Source organism: Heterocephalus glaber, unplaced genomic scaffold (genome assembly GCF_053883595.1).
Source record: "Heterocephalus glaber isolate CG9 unplaced genomic scaffold, H.glaber_assembly_v1.0 deba00001673, whole genome shotgun sequence".
NCBI lineage: Eukaryota > Metazoa > Chordata > Mammalia > Rodentia > Bathyergidae > Heterocephalus > Heterocephalus glaber.
The window spans coordinates 10,506,917-10,525,017 of record NW_028258410.1 but is presented as its reverse complement, the minus strand read 5'-3'; the positions used below and the strand labels follow the sequence as shown (position 1 = coordinate 10,525,017).

The 18,101-nt window shown below is 49.3% G+C and overlaps 1 long non-coding RNA gene across 2 annotated transcripts in view; it reads left to right on the top strand.

Annotated features, from left to right (window-relative positions):
* Nucleotides 1-14,097: 14,097 nt before the first annotated feature.
* The window catches only part of LOC110348294 (uncharacterized), a 127,810-nt gene continuing 123,806 nt past the window's right edge, over nt 14,098-18,101 (top strand). For both annotated transcript variants that reach the window (XR_015446013.1, XR_002393407.2), the window contains exons 1-2: nt 14,098-14,275; nt 14,727-14,777. This is a non-coding gene — a long non-coding RNA (uncharacterized LOC110348294). The remainder of the gene's footprint in view (nt 14,276-14,726; nt 14,778-18,101) is intronic.

The following is an 18,101-nucleotide window of genomic DNA, read 5'->3' as shown; positions in this document are numbered from 1 at the left end:
AGAGCACGGGCCGACACCTGAGGCCCTCACCAAAGTAAAGCTGTCCTCCTTCCTGTTGTGGCATTGGGCATTTTGTCCCAGTGACAGAAACCCCCACCAATATAGCCAGCTAGCTCCTCCAAGCCTCAGTTTTCTCACTTGTAAAATGAGCATAATAATATTTCTTAGAATACCAAATTGGGTAAAAGCATATAGGATATTCATTGCACTTAAATATCCGAATAAGGGGAAGGACTCGGTATCATTTAGGGTCAGACACGCACACCTTTGTTTTCTGTTGTTTGTCGGAACAGGGCCCAGGGTTGTGTTCATCTTGCTGTGACTGTTTAACCCTAGGGCAGTGGGGCCCAGATGGAGTGTGTGCCCCACGTGCAGGCAAAGCACGGCCAAGTCAGTCTCTGGAAGCCGGAAGCCTGCTGGAGCGGCGGATTCTTCGTGGTGGGGAATTTCAGCTTGATACCTACAGGATGAAGGCGGCTACACTGGCTGGGACAACAGTGCTTGTGAGTTTTTCAGTGTGGTGCCCAGCAGGTCCCCTGCTGCCCTGCCCTCTGGTGCCCTGTGCTGGCTGGCGGCTGGGTGGCTCAGGCCTTGCAGCCAGTTAATGAAGGGGCTCTCGAATGCCCTTCGTTTCTCCTAACGCAAATACTTGTGCAGCTCTTGAGCCCGGAGGCCGTGTTTTAAACCAAGCAGGCCCTGCAGCAGGGAGGCTGAGCCTCCGAGGAACCACTTTGAGGGCCCTTTGCACAGGAACAAGGCCAATCAGTTCTGCCTGCTTCTTCCGGCAGTGATTAGGTTTAATCAAACAACTGCACATCTGGGAGAGCTCCCTGCCTGTCTTGATTATGTATGCGGCACCCCTGCCCTGCCTCCCACATGCTTCCCCAGGCACATTTGTCCAATTTCATTACATTTCAGATGTGCAACACAGCAAATCAGATAATGGTGTCACTGAAGCCGGCATCCAGGAGAACATTGTGCCCCAGCATGGCGGCTGCTTCCCTGCTTGGCTGTGTCCTTGCTGAGGCAGTGCAGTCTCTGCCCTGCATGGCGGGAGCAGGGCCCTGGCCTTCTCCCTCCCCTTCTTGCTGCTGTGTCCATTCGCAGCTGGCCGTGGCCTCCCAGACCTCGGCCTGACACTGCCCACAGGGCAGGGGTCACTCCTCAGTCACAGGCTCTGACACCAGTGCAGTCTGTGCCTGCAAGGGCCACAGAAAGCTCTGAAGGCCCTGGGTCGGTGATGTGTGGGGCAGCACCATGCTTTGTGGAGTGCTGCTGTGCACGTAGGTGTGGATGGTATCTCTGGTCTCTGTATGGGCCAGATGCCAGCAGGACCCTGTCCCCAAGGACAACCCAAATGGTCTCTAGACCAGGCCTGATGCCCCTGGGAGTCACCTTCGCCTGAGAGAACAGGGTCTGAGGAAGGTCTGCTTGTCCGTGCTCAGTGGAAGGCCAGCTGGCTTAGTCTGCCCTTCGATCTGCCTCTCTGAGGGGCTTGGCTTGCCTTCCTGCTGCTCTCCTCTCTGAGGCTGGAGCCCAGGGCGGCAGGCCCTCAGGGTGGGGATGCTCCTCCTCCACCACCTCCAGCCTCGGGGTGTCCTTTGCTCTTCGGGGGGCTTGGCAGCCCTGGTCCCCTTGCCCTGTGCCTCTCTCATCTATTGGCCGGAAGCTCCCGTGTCATTTTCCTCTTCTTATTGGTTTCTCTTTCTAGTAAGATAAAAATCTTTGAAAGTCGGGGCTGTTGGCTGCAGTGACTGTCACTCACCTGTTTCCAAGTTGATCTTTTGATCAGGAAGCTAAATTGCTCTCAGAATTACCATTTTTAGATCAATTTAAGTCATCTGTCCCAATTTGCTCAGCATGCCTTTAGGTCCCTGTCCGCACAGGGAGAATATCCATGTCCAATGTGCAAAATGCAGAACAAGAAAGGCTGACCCCATGGGCCCAGTGAGGACTCAACCCAGAGAGCCGCCTCTGAAACGACCCCCTCATTACGCAGTCACCTGCACGTCCACAAAGGCATAATTGGCGCATTGGGCTGCATATTCCTTGGCCCTTTTAATATCTCTTCTGATGTGATAAAATTAGCTTCTTCCTAAACCACAAAAGAAAAAGAAATGTCCTTTTTAAGCAAATGTGTAGAAAAAGCTTCTATTTGTCTGGATCAGTTAAAAATGGCCCCATCTGCAGTCAAGGGTGTGCACCAGGTGACCTACAAGGCGGCATCTAGACTTAAGATGTTAGATTTCTTCCCTTTTGATTGGAAAAAAACCCTTTCTTGACACTTCAGAGAGATTTTAGTACAATGGGCATTGGCAAGACGAAAGGGTGGCAGGGAGTATGAGGCGTCCGTGAGGCCCCAGAATGGAAGCGTGAGTGAACGCTTTGGGGTGCACCGGAGAGGCGCAGCCCCATCTAGAGCAACCGGTTTGCTGCCCGTGGCAGGTGAGGATTTGGTGGGGCGCTGCGACGCGGGCCTCTCCTGGCAGGCTCTCCTTGTCCTCACTTGGCTTCCCAGCTTCATGTGCGCTCCCTGCAGAGGGCTGAATCTATCTCAGGGGGTGCGCAGTGCCCAGGGCCCTCAGGGGACCCGGGAGGAGCGGGGTGTCGACCGCCCCCCAAATCCAAGCTCATTAAATTGAGAGGAACGTGGTGTGGGGATGAGGGAAAACCGGTCTTGCTTGGTTTTCTTCCCCTAATCAAAGAAAATTCCCCAAAGACCTCGAGACCATGCGTGAGACCGTAAAAGCAGATCAACACAGGGGCCGTCGGCTGCTCCCGGCCTGGAGCTTCACCAGGGCGTGGCGCCCACAGCTCCCCCCAGGCAGGCTCGAGGTCCCGCCCTCACAGGCCCCTGCGGGCCGAGATGTGGGCTATGGTGGGTGGGCAGTGCCTGCAGAGAGCCCAGCCCACCGTCCTCTGGCTGCCTCCGCGGAAGGAAGGAGGTGCTAAGAAAGGGACAAAGGACATTTTGTGGTCCTAATTTCGAGAGTGAACTCTGCCCAAAGCAGAGAACAGACAGAGGAGGCAGGCGGGGAGTTGTTCCTTTGACCAGGAGCTGCGCGTCTCGCACAGAGGAGGCAGACATCGCGGGTAAGGACGTGCAGTTTATAGTTCATCAGGCCAGGGTCAACGCCTGATCTGCCCTTCTTGGTCAGGAGGCCTTGGGCAAGTGACTGCATGTTTCCAAGTCTCTGTTTTCTCGTCTGTAAAGCAGGCTGGCTGTAGTAGCATCAGCGCCCTGGTGGGCAGCACATCAGCACCAGCAAGCAGGTAGGTGAGCTCGGGTCCTGGGCCAGGCGCTAGGCTCAGTTCTGGCCTCTACTGGCCGTGCGACCTTTGTTGTTACTTCTCTTACCCCTGGACAAAGATAAAAATAGAAAAGGTGGGGGCAGAGGAGAAGGCGAATTACCTCCCAGGCTGGGCAGGGAACATACCAATGATGGAAAGGAAACTTCTTTGTCAACTGCAAAATGCTGGGAGGCAGAGGCAGGAAGGACAGTGGGTCATGTCTGATGGTGGTGAGCACGCTCAGACTCCCTCCTTGCTAGTTTCTCCAACCAGGAAGAGGGGTGCGCTCTCACCAGCCCACGTTCTTCCCTCCCAAGACTCAGGGCAGAGCTGTGGAGTCAGGACCCAGAGGAGGAACAGGCAAGCAAAGGCGGCAGGTGGGGCCAAGGTCCTTATTCCCCTTCATCCTGGGAAGTCTGGGTTATAGATGATGTGGGGAGGAAACATAGGAATGTGGCAGAGACCAAATATGGTGAAGGGGTGGGGTTGAAGGAGGAGGAGGAAGAGAGAGGATCTGGAAATAACTGGGGAGAAAAGAGAATCTGGACAAGTGGCTCTGTGAGTTAGCCGTGGGAGCCCCACCTACATGTGTGGAGAGAAGTGAGCAGACAGCAGTTGGTTGCTAATGTCTTTCAGAGGCTGCAGTGAGCTTCCTTGAGTGTTATCTTGTGCAAACTGGGCTACCCAGGGCACTGGCATGGAATTGGACATGTAAACAAAGTTTACAACAGTTTTCAACGTCCCCTGAAAACCAGCTATTTTATCACAGAGGCAGTGGTTATACCTCAGAGAAGCCTTTTATAAGTCTTTTCTCCTTGGAGTCTTTCCCAGACTATGGATTTTTGCAATGTCTGGATCCTTAGGTTGTGCTTTATCTGTTTGGCATAGGGTTCTGGGTTCCTTGTCTTGAACGTTCAACCATTCAATAACTATTAAGTGTTCCTGTTTCATCAGTTGTTTCATTTACTTGTTGAAAGACTTCACAGGAGCATTCGCTGGGCACATGGGGATGTAGCAGACATAGTCATGCATATCTCCCAGAAGAACTAATGAATAAGACTCTGGATGGATCAATAAGAGTGACAAGAACAGCAGAGAGGCAAGGGGTGGAAGGGAAGTGGGCTGGGTGTGAAGAGCACCTGATAGATCACAGCCCTGCTGGAAAATTGCAGAGTTCATGAACATTTTCTCATCTATGCTGTCTTATCATTTATGTCCTTTCAGTTCCCTATATTTCACTGGATGTAAACAGGATAGAGTCCAACCTATCAATTTGCAATAAATTCCAAATAATAACATCATAAATAAACATTTATGAGAAACAACAAGAGCTTTTTAAATGTATTGTTCACTTAATTTCCCACATGTGTCATTTTTTTTTTTTTTTTTTTTGGTGCCGGGGATCAGACTTCGGTGGTCATGACATTGATTTTTAAATTTTAAAAAATTTTATCTAGGGTTCATATTGGGATATACCAGAAGCCAGTCATCCTATGTTGCTCTATTTTTCCTGACCATTATGGTTATTTCTTAACTAGACAGTTGATGATGAACGCTAATAGATAAATTGACAAGGCAGTTTAATGAACTCTTTCTATATTATTTATTCTTTGAACCCTAATATGATAGGTATGTGACACCCAACATCTCAGTCTCTTTGAGTACCCTGAAATTATCTCCACTTTGAGGCAGAGGAAGTTGAAGTACAGGATGACTGATTGATTTGCCCGGGTCCTCTTGTTAAATGGGTCACTCTGGGTCCAGGAGTCAGCCCACCTGGCCAAAGCTACCTCCCAGAAGTTGCAAATGGGGGCTGGGATGAGGGACTTGTGTTCTGCCACCCAGGGCTTTCTCCGTAATCTGTGATCTGTGCCCTGTGTTTAAGGCCGGTGGGGGGGGTGCTTGTGCAGAGGAATCCTGAGAGAACTGTTGCATTATGCAAACTTGATTATCCTTTCTGACATTATTGATGTTAGCAGCCGTCACGAAATGAAGTTTGGGAGATGGAGTGTGGAGGGGAGCACTTGTAACTTTTAATAATCATCCTCTGCTTCTTGAGGGGAGGCAGTGGGGGAGCCAGAGCTTTCGGGTTGTGGGCATGCTAACGAAATCTGTCTGTCCTAATAAGGGAGTGAAGAAAGTCTCTTGGCATTCTGCAGGCAAACTCTTGGGACTTGAACTAGGAGTTTTTTGGTGAACAGATATTCTGCACCATCAAGGCAGATTGAGAGTGACTGCAGGGTCAATGGGATTGTTACTCCCTGGGGCCGGGACAATGCTCATTCACCTCTGAAATGCTAGTACCCTCTCAGGCCTGGTGTTCAGCAGATGCTGGTGTATCAAAGTTGATTCCCAATGCCCTCAATAAAGGTCCTACACTGTGTAGGATTTCCATAGCTGGTGCATTGTACTGGCCACTCGCCAAGTTCAAAATCTCCGTTTTTGATCACCAATTGATTTCTCTCATCGGATGTCACATGACTAGAACAGGACCAGGACCCATAATGTCCCCTCCAAGGATATTTTCTCCCAGCTCTCATGTAAAGCATCTACCTAGTTTCCTGAGTAGGTACCCCACCTTGGCATTATTGCTAATTTCCAGTCTTATTCGTGCTACATTCCAGATCATTCACCAAATCCTGCTTTTCTATTTCCTTGATGCAGGGGACTGTAATATTGATTATGCCCAAAGCAGGCTGTGAAGAGCTAACCCCACAATTGACTTGCTTTGAGCAGTGAGTCTAGCTGAAGCCTACATGCCGAGGTCAGAGTAACTCGCATCCACATTCCATTCCCACAACTAAAACCTTCAGACTGGAAGGACAGTGTTCTAATTCTGACCATACATTTTGTCTATTCTGTTTGTAATTCGAGAATGCTTTGTCTTGTCCTTTGTGAGCCTCCTTTACATTAATTTCCATACAAACCACACCTAGCTGCACTTGCATGTAGCTCGCCTTTACCCCAATTGATTGCCAATAGAAGTCAGTGCCTGGGACTGGCCAGGGCCTTTCTTGGTTGCACTGGCATTGGTTGTCCTGGCACCCTGCTTTCTCTCTGTTAGTTCTCTGTCCTTTAGTTTTTTTTCTCAGGCCTCCATCATATACTGGGCAAGATACTGGAACCTCATTGCAGGAGTTTCCAGTACTCACTGTCTCTGGAATCCACCTGCCTTCCTGTGTCCACTAGCACCTCCTCAGACTAGACCAACATCATTTCTGGCATCAGTCTCCCATAGTCTCCTTGCCTTCCCTCCCTGTTAAGCCATCCTCCATGGATTAGCCAGAGGGACAATTGGTGAACCTTACTTCAAGCCCTCCATGGCTCTTCAGGGCCATGTTCTAGGTCCTCATGCAACCCCAGGCTCTCCCATGGCCCTAACCAACTTCTTTGTCTCTCATCCTGCTCTGGCCTCCCTGATCCATGCTTTCTGGCCTCCTTTTGGCTCCTCCAACAGACCACACTTCCTTGTACCCAGCCTTTGCAAATGCTGCTCCCTCTGCCCAGAACACCCTTCCCTACTCCCTTATCTGGTCAACTCTTGCAAATCTGCCTGATCTCAGTGCTCAGTTCTTCATGAGGACTTCTCTGAACATAATAAAAGCAACCATTCCTATAGCCTTTGAAATGTGTGGGGCACGGAGCACTTTATACATGTTAACCCATTAAATCTTCATACTGACCCTAGGATGTAGGTAGCATAAGAGCTATAATTTGGAGATGGGGAAACCACCGAGGCAGTAAATGAACTTGCCCAAAGTCACATAGTAAGTTGAAGAGCTAGGACAAGAAGGCATAGTGCTTTCCTCACTGCACGGTGTCCCAGCCCTGACCGCAGACCATGCTGGCTCTACACTGGCTTCCGCGGCCTGTGGCCTGACACTGTCACCCTAAGTGGGTATCATCCTGTACTGCTAAGGAACTTTTAGAACCCCGGCTTCTGGGGATTGGGGTTGCACTCTGCCCTCTGCACCTGGAAGCGTCTCTCCTGAGCGCAGCCCTACGACCTTCAGCTTGCCAGGCCAGCGGATCCAGGTTTGTCAGTGCAGGGCAGGCTGACGGCAAGGGGAGGGTGCCTAGGGCTGCACAGTGCTGTTCCCTGTGTCAACCTGCCACTCTGATGCCTTTGATGAGCCCATTCAGAAGCAGTTGTGTTACCTACTCCCTTCCTCCTACCAGTGGTTCCACCTCTGCCCAAGGTGAAGCCCCTCTTGTGGGTGTCTTCTGGAAAGGGACCCCTCCTCAAGAAGGTAAGGCTGCCACCAGGTGAGCGGAACAAGAAGTGAAACATCACGGGAGGTGGGAGTTGAAAATGGCTTCCTGGGGAGGGCACGTGATAATGAAGAGCAGTGAACAGCAGGGGGCAGAGCGGATAGGGCATCAGCATGATTTAATTAGATCGTGCACCTTGTATCTGTAAGTGGATGCCTGGGGTTGACGATAATGCACTTCACAGTACCACTAACACACAAAAAGTTTGTTTTAAGCCATTAAAAGCCAACAGTCACGAATGGCCGTGATTCCTGCTGCCTGGGTCATGACTTCCACCACCCAGTGCGTAGTTCAAGGCAGGACCCTGTAGGTGCCCCACTGATATTTGTTGGCTGACTTAATTATGGACTTTTATGGTGGCATTAAATAGATCAGGGCACTCCTGGCCCTTAGAGTTTTGATGGACGGTGGCCTATTCAATCCTACAGCAAATCTCTCAGTGGCTGTGCCTTTGGAGGAGCCCTCTGCCAAGGCAGCACAAGATGAGCTTGCATTCCTGCTCCCATGGAGCTCCCGTGACACTGAGCAGGCTTTCTGGTGCCTATTTCACAGCTGAGGAAAGCCAGGCTAATGTGGTGTCATGCAGTGTTCAGGTCGCTGGATTAAGAAGTGAGGGAACTGAGACCGGTGCCCAGTGTGTGGAGCCCGGAGCACCCTGTCTACTCCCGGGGCGCTTCCCACCGCTGGGCTTCACACAGGTTGGCCGCTGGACCCTGCTGCTTCCTAACACGAGTGTGGCAGGAGAACTGCTCAGGCGGGGAGGAGCGGGCCAGTGTGTGGGCCCAGACCTCGGTCCTCAGTAGGACTCAGACCCCTGGAGCCTTGGGCGGGGGAGCAGGTGAGGTCGCTGGGAAGAGGCGAGGCGAGGGTCAGAACTCAGCTCCCTGCCCACTGGCCTTGCTGCCCGCGGTCCCAAGCTTCCGAGTCCCAGCTTGCTCTGAGTTCCTGCGAGCCCCAGACTCTCCGATCTCCCTCAACCTCCCCGCAGCCCCGTGTGCCTCCTCTGGGTTCTGCCCCAGGACCTCCGCGGGTGTGCTGTGCCCCTGTAGGTGATGCCTGACCCCAGGGGGGCTCACAGCGGCTCTCCACGGGTCTGGGCTTGAACGCATCCCCCCAGGGAGGGTCTCCCTGTACCCATCTGAAATCACCCTGCGGCCGGTCACCGCGTCGCTCACCCCCTGCCAACCGAACTGTGGCTCAGCAGGAAACGCAATGGCATTTGTCTCAGGATGGAAGCCCCACGAGGACCTGTCCCTAGCGGCCACTGCTGGGCTGTGCCCGGAAGCCAGAGCAGGTGCTGGGGACCGAGCTCCCTCCGCGGCCTGAGGGAGGAACAGAGGACGGTGGCAGGGCTGCTCGGTGAGTGCTGGCCGATTCTCGCGGCTCCCAAGAGCTATTTCTTCGTATTTTTGAGCTTTTCATGATCTATATACAGGTTTATAGTTACCACACAGAATCTGGTTGTTAATGAAGTTATAAAGAATCCTGAAATCTGTCTACAAAACCAGTGTGTGTTTAGAACTTTTCTAATGCTATGGAAGTGCCTTTTTATGGGAAATTTACATTTTGTGTAACAAAAATAAAAATCGCCGGTAATATTTTCAAACATTTTTCACTCCACCTCACTTAAGATATTTATAGATCTATAGATTTTTATATTTTGGCATTCAGGTTTTTTTAAAATTGTGGTAAAATACGTGTAATTTAAAATCTATCCTTGTAGCCAGTGTTACGTGTATAACTCCGTGGCAGGAAAGGCATCCATGCTGTGGCAGGATAGCTGTTTGTGTTTTTTTTGCAATCCACACGGTCCTTTCACCCTTTCGTCTTGTTGGAACAGAGAGCTGCCTCCATGGGAGGGAGAGGCTCTGCTCCCTCTAGCCTGTGTCTGTTCACAGCAAGACGAGGCACACAGGACTGGTGCCCTTCCGAGGCCTCTGGGAGAGCGGCCACCTCCCTCTAATGTCCCATGCCAGAGGCCTGGCCCCTGCTGGCTTCATTTGTCCTTCCCACCCCATCCCCACCCCTTCTCCAGATATCTTCCCGGAGAGCCGGTCTGTCTCTGTGGTGATCTGTTGTGATCATATGAAGGCCGAGCGTGGAGGCCAGATGTGGCCTCTGAAAAGCGTCTGGTGAAACTTCAGAGCAGGGCTTGGTGCACGACCCTCCACATCCCTGGTGAGTCCCTGGGGAAGTGCGGGAGGCCTGAGAATGGCTGCTACCCTGTTCCGGCTGCCCCAGACCAGGTTGGAGGGTGGCATGGGAGCAATGCATCTTCCTGTGGGGCCACCCTGATGAGAGCCTCACCCTCCTTAGCAACGCTTGCTTTTGCATGGAAGGGCAGAAGAAAGAATGTCAGTCTCAGGGGGTGCCTGCAGTACCTGCTCTCCAATTGTAGTAGATGCATGAATGAAAGAGTTGGCCTCTGACTTCCGCTGGGAGGCCAGGGACATTTACACAGATCAAGGAGGGGACATTTACACAGACCCTTGAGGACAAGGAGTGGGGGCTTTCGAGGAGCCAAGGGGCGGGGGTGGGGTGAAGCCCTGGGGTGGAGCTACTGAGCTGGGGAGGGGGGAGTGAGGAGCACGGACTGCTGGAGAACACTGCCCTGGCATGTGAGGGACAGCAGCCAGTACCAGGCGAGGTAGAACCAGGAGCAAGATGGACTCGAAGTTGGCCAATAAGGTGACATGTTGGGTCGGGCAGTGGGAGGCCGGCCTGGGACCCTGACTCCCCTCAAGGAAGAGGTGAGGTCTGGTGCAGTCACAGACTCTCCTGCTTGCAGGGCACAGGCAGGTGGGGACATGGAGGAAGCAACAAGGAAACCATCCATTCCCAGGTCTGGCCGCCCCACAAGGCTGGGCGAGTCTGGGCCAAGTCGGTGACGGCCATATGCCCAGCGGGAAGGACAGATCTGTTCCTTGTTCAAGTCGTAGTGCTTGTTTGCTCAGTTGTTTTCCTAAGAGGCCAATGTTGCTGCTCTCCCTGCTTGTTGTACCCTCTGTTTTCAGTCTGGGTCTGCAGAGGCCTGTGCTCTGGTCAGTGGTGCTGCTGTACTTGCAGCCTTGACATTCCTTTCAGATTTGCCAGGCTGCCCCTCTGGACTTGCCCTGAAAGACTTGGGCCCCAGGCTCACTGGCCAGCTCCTCATGGCCAGCTGCTCAGCAACTGACCTGGCTCCAGGCTTGGCATCAGAGAGCACACCCGCCGTGTGGTGAGGACCAGAGCAGAGCGCAGAGCTGCCTGTTTGTCCTGGATCTCTGGTCTCTTCACCAGAGCATGGTTTCCTGGAAACACTGGATCGCCTCTGTTTCTGAATCCTTTGCAGAGATGAGCAGATGGTGCAAGAGGCTCAAGTGTCCACCATGCACCCTTCACAAACCACCCTTCTCCTGATGGGGACCAGTGCTGTGCGTGCCCTCTCTTTCTCTCTCTCTCTCTCTCTCTCTCTCACTGGAGCCTTCACACTGAGTTACATCTGTATATCTGCAGCCTCTCTTTCCATAGTTTTGCTTTAATTTATGTATGTTTTATTAGTACCTGCTTGTGATGCATGATGAATGCACTCATCATGAGTGGGTGGTTCGTGGACATGACAGGTCTTAATTCTTTATGTCCTCTTTCCCTTCCTTTCCCACTTCTGCCCATCTCTTGGTTCTTTTCTCTTTTGCAAAAGCTCTATCTCTCTGTTTCCTATTATCTCTTTTACTTTGCTCTTTTAATTTAGTGACACTTTGGGTTTCTCATATAAGAGAAACCACAGAATATTTAAACGTGCATGTCTGATTTATTTCACTTAGCATTATGGTCTCAAATGCCTCAGATGTATCCTTCTTTATAGCACAGCAGTATTCCACAGTGTGTAAACACCGCATTTTCTTTATCCATTCTTCTGTTGATGGGCCTATGGGGTGCTTCCAAGATTTTGCTATTATAAATGGTGCCACTATATACATGAGTGTGTATGTATCATTGTAATATGATATTTTTAACTCTTTTTTGGGAAGGTACCTAGTAGGGGAACAGCTAGGTCTAATGGAATTTCTATTTTTAGTTTTTTGAGGAATTTCCACAATGGTTATACTCGTTTACATTTCCACCAACACCACAGGACAATTTCTTTTCCCTATACAGCCTCACCAGCATTTATTATTATTTGATTTCTTGCTAGCCATTCTTTCTCTTTGCATTTCTTTAATGGCCAGCAATGTTAAATGTATTTTTAAGTGCTTACTAGATGTTTGCACTTCTAAGAAGTGTCTATTCATTTCATTTGCCCAACATTTTGATTGGGTGTTTTATTTTGTTGGATCTACTATTTGAGTTTTTCATGTATTCTAGATATTAATCCTGTCTGAGGAATAGCTGGCAAAGTATTTTTCCCATTCTGTACATTGTCTCTTCACTTTGATGATTTTTTTCTTTTGCTCTGCAGAAGCTTTTTAATTTGATATGATCCCATTTGTTGATTCTCCATGTTCTTTTTTGTGGAATTGGGGTTTTCTATTCAGAAAGTTCTTGCCCACCCACCTGACTTCAAGAGTTTTACCTGTTTTATATTCCAGCAGTTTAAGTGTTTCTGTTTTAATATTTAGATCTTTGCTCCATTTTGATTTTAGTTTAGTACATGGTGAGGGATATGGGTCTAGCTTTAATCTTCTGCATGTGGATAGCAGTTTTCCCAGCACCATCTGCTAAAGAGGTGATCTTTCCTCCAGTGTAAGTTTTTGGCCCCTTTGTCAAAGATCAAGTGGCTAGAATGCACCTGGGATTATTTCTGCATCCTCTCGTCTTTTCTATTGACCTGCATGTCTGGTTTTGTGCCAGTATCATGCTGTTTTTATCACTCTAGTTTTGTAATATAACTTGAAATCTGAAATTGTGATACATCCTAATTTGCTCTTGTTGCCTAGGATTGCTTTAGCTATTTTGGGTCTCTTCTGGCTCCATAGGATTTTTAGTATTGTTTTATGTAGCTCTGTGAGGAAACCTTTTGGTGTTTTGGTTGGGATTGGATTAAATCTGTACACAAGTTTTGGGAGTGGGGTCATTTTGACAATTGATTCCATCTATTCTGTGTTCCCATTTTCTGACGTCCTCTTTGATCTCCTTTTCCAGAGTGCTGTAATTTTCACTGTAGGGGTCTTGCACTTCTTTGGTTAGGTTAATTCCTGAATATTTAATTTTTCTTGATGCTATTGTTTTCCTAATTTCATTCATGGTGGATTCATTATTGGTATACAGGCCTCTTTTTAAAATAAAAAATTTTTTGAAACAGGGTTTTGCTAAGTTGCCCAGGCTGGGCTTAAAATTTCAATTCTCCTGCTTCAGCCTCCCAGAGTGCTAGGATTGCAGGCATGCTCCACCACTCATGGCTTGTCACTTCACTTCCTGATGGCGGAAAATATCACAGTAGCCCTGGTATGACCAGCAAGTCCTCTACCTTTCTTGCCAGTCTGCCTTGCTGTGGGGCTCGGAGGGTCCTGGACCATGACCGTGGCTCGGTGGGGGACGTTGAGATGCCCAGCAGGTGTGGTTCTTCATGCCACAGGCATCCAGCACTGGCAGCAAAGTGTTATTTATAGAACATTGCACCATTTCATCAACAAGATATATTGCTGAATTGGAAATCTCTTTGCTGTCATTCTTTCAATTGCTCTGGGAAGGAGATGAGAAGGGGAGGTGTGGAACCCTAATGGGGACAAGCTCAAAGTCACGGCCAGGGGAGGCAAGGCTGGCTGTGTGCTTTAGGGAGCGGCTTGGGCCTCTGCCTTCTTCAGAGCCACTTTAGAAAGACATTTCTCTAGAAACCTCTGTGTTTTACAGAAATGTTTCCAATTGCACTACTTGTTGAGGACAACAGCTCTGCTCTTTAACAGCATTTTGGGCATGAGCTTTGGAAATGCTAAAGTACCTCCTGGCACACACTTGGTCTCCAACGTGGAAGAGCCGTTGTCTTGACTGTTCACCCAGGATAAGCACCCAGCTTGCTTCGGGGGCCCACCCATGCACCACTGTCAGGCTGGCCCTCAGACCCACTCCTCCTCCTCTATGGGAACCTGTGTCACAGGAACTATACTTCCCAGCCTCCCTTGCGGCTGACCTCAGCCACTGGGACGCACTGGTGGCAGAAGGAGGTAGAAAGGAGGCTGGGAAGTGAAGGCGGCTCTTCACTGGGCCTTCACTGGGCCTTGAGGGCTGGTCTCTGGCACTAGTTTCTTGGTTGACTCCAGCACCACTGGAGAGCAGGCTTCCTCTGGTTCCAACTCCAGCCAGCACGCTCCAGCCATGCTTCCCTCTCCCGGAACACAGCCTTGGGTTCTGTGTTCGCGCAGCGCCACCTGCTCCCATTCTGCACACAAGCCGGGAGGTAAGGGGGATCAGGGCTGCGCCTCTTCCTGATTGGAATCTGGTGGGCCGACAACCCGAGTGGTGAGTGTAACCCAGGCCCGCCAATCAGAGCGTCCCCCAGGATGGACCAGGGTAGGCCACGTGACTCAGTGGAACCAATCAGGAGCAATGAGAGTGGATTCTGACTCTTTGCTGGAATTAAAGGGAAGCTGCCTTTTTTACCTCAGTGTCTTGACGCTGGGGAGGAGGAGCTGCTGCCACAGAGAATCCCGTCAACATCATCTAAGCCAGGCCGGGCCTCAAGACTGATCTCCCCGTAAGCTTCGCAGAAACGCAAGCCAGTCACTTCCTCTCAAATGTAAGACCAGCTGTAAAATCACTTCCTCTCAAAAGCCATTTTGGGTTGTGCATTGTGTCAGAGCCTGAACAGCTCTCCCCCTCCCTGAGAGCAGGAGTCGTCTAGGTGAAGGGCGGGGTGGGGAAATGTGTGAAACGGCACAGGTAAAGTCCACCCAGTGTCTGTGTCCACATCGTCCTTAATGAGGGAACTGACCTCGAGCAGGCCAAGCTGCTTCCACCCGTGGGCCTCACTCGCTCACGGTAGCGTGGGGTGACCTCCTCTCTGCAGCCTCCCACCCTGTGTGCAAGGACGTATAGAAGGCGCCCCCAGTGCCCCCAGTGCAGATGTGATGGTGCTGCTGCCCACCCCTTAGCTCTTCCCAGCCTCCCCCCCGTGAAACTGCTCAGGAAGTAGCTGGATGGAGCGACACATATCTTAACAGGAACTAATTTAGGGCTGTCTTCCTTAGGGACACGATGACCAGGCTGAATCCGTCTGGGATTTGAGGAGAGAGGAAAAGGTACAGATAAGTAAAAAGCGGAGCACTAGACTTGACCAGCGACACAATTGGGTCCAAGGTGAAGCTTCAAGGAAGAGAGAGTTCTCTCTGCCTTACAAAGGGCTTGGGTCACTACTATTAACAGGAATGTCCTGTGCATTATTTCCTGTGAAGTTATTAGTTTCCATTTACTGAATGAAGCATTTCACGTACATTTTTATTTATGCCTCACAATATCCAGCAAGGTGAACGGGTACTATGCTTGTCCTCAACTCTCAGATGATAAATTGGGAGCTTTGTGTGTAAACTCTGACACCAGAACTGCAGCCCTCAATCACCCGACTATCGGGGAATATTTACTGACTAGAGAATTCTCCTCCTGCTTCTGCTCTCAGCATGAGCTCATCGGAGGCTGTGTCTACTGACAGTCCTGCTAACGGCTGCTGAGGCTCAAGGGAGGACAGCAGTGGCCTGCGCCCAGCCTCAAGCCCTGGTGCCCTCTCCCCAGTCTCTGTGTGCTTCAGCTTGGTCCTCCTGGCCTCTGGAATTCTACAGTGTGGTCACCATCTCTTGAGGGGTCACTTTGGGGGTGGATTTCTTGGTGCTGCTTTAGCAGAACCTGAATGCAAGCACCCTGGAGTGCTGGCCACCATGAGGTAGTGGAAAGGGTGTGGAATTGAGGGTAGGGTCTGATTCTTTTGTTCTGTTGCTGACTGGCTTCCAAGTGCTTGCAGATGAGATGTGATTTCAGCTGGACCTTCTTAGGTGGCTTTGCAATGGTAACCCAAAGGCAGGGCTCAGCTGAGTCCTCCAGGATCTGGGGACAGGGCACAGAGTCCTTCTTGGCATTGACACCAGAGTCTGGCAGAGCCAAATGGGTCTTCCAGCTCCCTGGCTGATAGGCTGAGACTTCCTTGGACCTCACTAAGATTCTTTTACTGAACACTGGTCTCATGGGAGCCAGAAAGCTCGGTGGCCCTCAGCACAGAGCCTGGGGTCCACAGATGCTCTATAAACAGCAGTGGTTATTGTTGCTATCATTATGATGTTGTTACTTCTATTAAGAATTTGCTGTTCTGCAAATAGTCTCCTCTCTTCCATTCCTTAGCCCCGGGAGCCTTCGGTCCACCAGCTGTCCTCTGCAGGCCCCATTCAAGGGTTCTAGAAGTGGCAGCAGCCCTCATTCTGCTTAGTTCACTTTCAATTGCCTTTTAATGGGAGAGAGATAAAGTGAAATTACAGCCGTGGGTAGCTGCTTGCTTGGGAGGCTGGAAACAGCCCGGCCCTTTGTATCATATACTATAGCTGCATTTATACTCCCCAGAGCCAAGGGACAGATCACAAATCAGATCATTTATTGCTACTGCTAGCTCAGCGAGGAGAAAATTCCTGAGGGGAGAGAGGTGGAGGTTCTGGCTGTGAGTATAACGCTATCCCTGAGTTCCTGCAGATCTGACCCAGCTCTCCAGCAACAGTGGCCTAAGAGCGCAGTAAATCAACACCCCCTTCTCTCTCATCTCTCTCTCTCTCTCTCTCTCTCTCTCTCTCTCTCTCTCTCTCTCTATATATATATATATATATATTCGGCTTATCAATCCATCAAGGCGTAAGATGGGACATGGGGAGGCTCTCTAACCAATAATCTGCAAAAATAAAATGTCATTTGCAAAAACAAAACAAAAAGATCAAAAGGAAAGGACATGAGGAGGCCCTAGGCCCTTTGCATTATCCAAGGCCTTCAGGGTGCTCTTAGTTTCCTTTTGGGGGAAACCAAGCTGTTTTCCTTCAAGCTCTGGGAGGCGAGGGTCAGAAGCTTGTGTTCTGTGTTCCTGAGTAGGGCCAGGTGTCCAGTCTAAGGTAACTCCAGAGCCTCAATAGACCATGCCTGTTCGTCCGTCAAAGCCCCTAGGACCCAGCATGGGGGTTGGGAACACACAGGGTGCTCTCAGTAGATGGTGCTCATTAATAGTGTCTTGTGAGCCATGCTTGAGCAAGTGCTGTGTCCAGAATTCAGAAAATTGTATAGGTCCTTTCCCTTCTTTATGCTTTACTGGCCATATACATTCTATCCATACATACTGAAACCCCAGCAAAGCTGTAATTGTTACTTTCCAAAATCAAATGTATTTTAAAAAGCTCAAGAGAAGGGCCCTCACATTTACTCAGACATGCCATTTCTGTTGCTCTCTTTCCCTCCTCATTCCTCCTGATTTCTGTATAAAGAACTTTCCTTAGCATTTCTGAAGCGCAGATCTGTTAGCAGCACTACTGGCTTTCCTTCATCTGAGAACACCTTGGCGTTGTCTTCATTCATCAAGTCTCTTTACTCTGGATGTAGGGTTCTGGTTGGACCAGTGTTTCCCTTCAGCTCTTTGACAATGCCCTGCCACTTCCCTCTGGGTGCCACGCTTTCTGGTGAGAAATCTTCTGTCATTCAGTCCATTGGCCCCTACAAGTTAAATACTGTAGACTGTTTGACCCTATCCATTTCAGGATTTAATTTTCACCAGCTAGATTTCAAGGTGTCTGGATGTTGATTTAGGGGATTATCTCATTGGAGTTTGGTAAGCTTCCTAAATCTGTACATTCAGGCATTTTGCCAAATTTGGAAAGTTTTCAGGCATTATTTCATTACAAAGTTTTGAGTATGGCACTCATTCAAGATAAGAGTGTCAGAAGTTTTGCTGTTGCCCCACAAGTGTCTGAGGCTGGTTTTCTCTCTTTTTTATAACTTGTTTCATCTCTCTGCTATTCAAATTGGATAATTTCTGTTTATTTGTCTTTAAATTCACTAAATTTTATTTCAACATCTTTTTTCTTTTTTTATACACCAATCACTTTATAAAATTACTCAGTAAAGCCTAATATATTATTATTTTTTTTTAAATTTTATTTTATTGGTACATTTTAGGTATACAATATAATGATATTCATCATTGGAAATTTGCACCTTTACATAATCTCTCTTGGTTCTTATTTTTCCTCCTTTCCCTACCCTCCCTTCAACCCCTCCATCCCTCCCTATTTACAAAGACTTTGTTTCCACTTTTTCATTTTCTCATATTAATTCCATTCCCTTCTTTCCTTTCCCCTACACCTCCCACTTCCCTTTTGCCCTTTATCTTCCAATTTCACATTATCTGTTATACCTGTTAGTCCTTATTTACATTTTCAGTTTCTCACACTAGAGAAACTATTCATTATTTACACATGTGTGTCCTATTTATTTCACTTATGAGTATGGGCTCAATGTGCATCCATTTAGCTATAAATGTCTCTAATTTTTCATTTTTATGGCTGAGTAGTACTCCATTTTATTAAAAAAAACATTTTCTTTATCCAGTC